Source organism: Symphalangus syndactylus, chromosome 9, assembly GCF_028878055.3.
Source record: "Symphalangus syndactylus isolate Jambi chromosome 9, NHGRI_mSymSyn1-v2.1_pri, whole genome shotgun sequence".
NCBI classification, from domain to species: Eukaryota; Metazoa; Chordata; class Mammalia; order Primates; family Hylobatidae; genus Symphalangus; species Symphalangus syndactylus.
Window position 1 is genome coordinate 24,806,095 of NC_072431.2, and position 1,516 is coordinate 24,807,610.

General features: G+C 36.1%; 1 non-coding gene across 1 annotated transcript; it reads right to left on the reverse strand.

The window, feature by feature from the left end:
- Positions 1–299: 299 nt before the first annotated feature.
- LOC129490907 (U11 spliceosomal RNA) lies at positions 300–428 on the reverse strand. The gene has a single exon (XR_008660377.1). It is a non-coding gene; the product is annotated as a U11 spliceosomal RNA (small nuclear RNA).
- Positions 429–1,516: the final 1,088 nt, after the last annotated feature.

Below are 1,516 nucleotides of genomic sequence, written 5' to 3' on the forward strand. Positions count from 1 at the left end.
CGTGGGTCATGGGAGTGGATTTCCCCACTGGTGCTGTTCTCATGATAGTGAGTGAGTTCTTATGAGATCCGGTTGTTTAAAAGCATGTAGTACGTCTCCCGTCTCTTGGTCTTGCTCCTGCTCCAGCCATGTAAGAAGAGCCTGCTTCTCCTTTGCCTTCCGCCATGAATGTAAAGTTGCTGAAACCTTCCCAGAAGCTGAACAGAAGCTGCTATCCTTCTTGTACAGCCTGCAGAACCGTGAGCTAATTAAACCTCTTTTCTTATAAATTACCCAGTCTCAGGTATTTATAGCAGTGTGAGAATGGACTAATACAACCAGCTATTCACCTACCAAAAAATTATACTTCCAAAATTCCTTGATGTTAATTCTGCACTAAGAGCAATCAAGTTGCCCTGCATGTGTCACTCACAACAGCAGCTTTTTTTTTTTTTTTTTCAAAAAACCTTTTAGAATAGAGAAAAAAATGTTTTTTTTCCGGAAGCTGAAAATATATGATTACAGGAGCAAATATATTAACTGTGATTAAACCCACACATAGAAATTCCTGGTAGTCAGTAACAGTGTAAACAGAATGGATTTTATAACTCCTATAATCTTATAAAAGATATGGATTACTTTTTCAAAGGAAAAAATTGTGTGTAAGGGACATTGAACAAAATATGTAGATGGTTCCAGTGATAGTTTTATATGGTTTGTCCTATACAGACTCTAGATAAAAATTAAGGACATCACATCAAAATTCTAGTACTTGTAAATTATTTGCAATATTTTTTACTTGTCTTTTTTTTGTAAATAATTTGTAAACCACTTACTTAGTAAATCTATTATTGTGGGAGGCTTAGTGAATGTGGCCCAAGTTTACAGCTTTCTGGGTTAATTTGCTGTGAGGTAGTTCTTAGTCTATCAGACAAACTGCTCATACACTCATATACTCCTCTAAATATTCTATTTTCTTTTGATATGTACCACTTAGAGCTTTTGAAGGGAAACTAGATAGGAGAATGTGTTTACATCACTAATAAAACATGGTTTGCATATAAGTTCTGTGTTAGGAATTAAAATGTCTAGCTCTCAGAGGTTTATTGTAGCAGTATAAAGTGCAGCTGTAGAGACAAAACGCCAAGGTTCAAATGCAAGATTCGCCCTCTTTCTAGTTGTAGTACTTTAGCACCTATGTATCCTCTTCCATAAAATGGAGTTGATGCTAGAGACAACTGTAAGTTCTAGGCAATGATTAAACGCATATATCACACCTAATCAGCGCCATGTAATTGAGTGCTTTTATTGTCTCAGATGAGATAAGTTTCACATGAGTCAGACTGAATTCTTTTTGTAGAGAGGAGTTCCCTCCTGTACAGATGTGAGTAAAAGCCCTCAGGGCTTATCTTTTCCTTTAAGAAGCAGCTTGTGAGCTACTCAAATTCCTTAAGATGCATTTGAATACAAGTATAATTACACATCAAAGTACAGGACAGAAATAATTTTACACCGACACTTTCAGGATAACCCATCT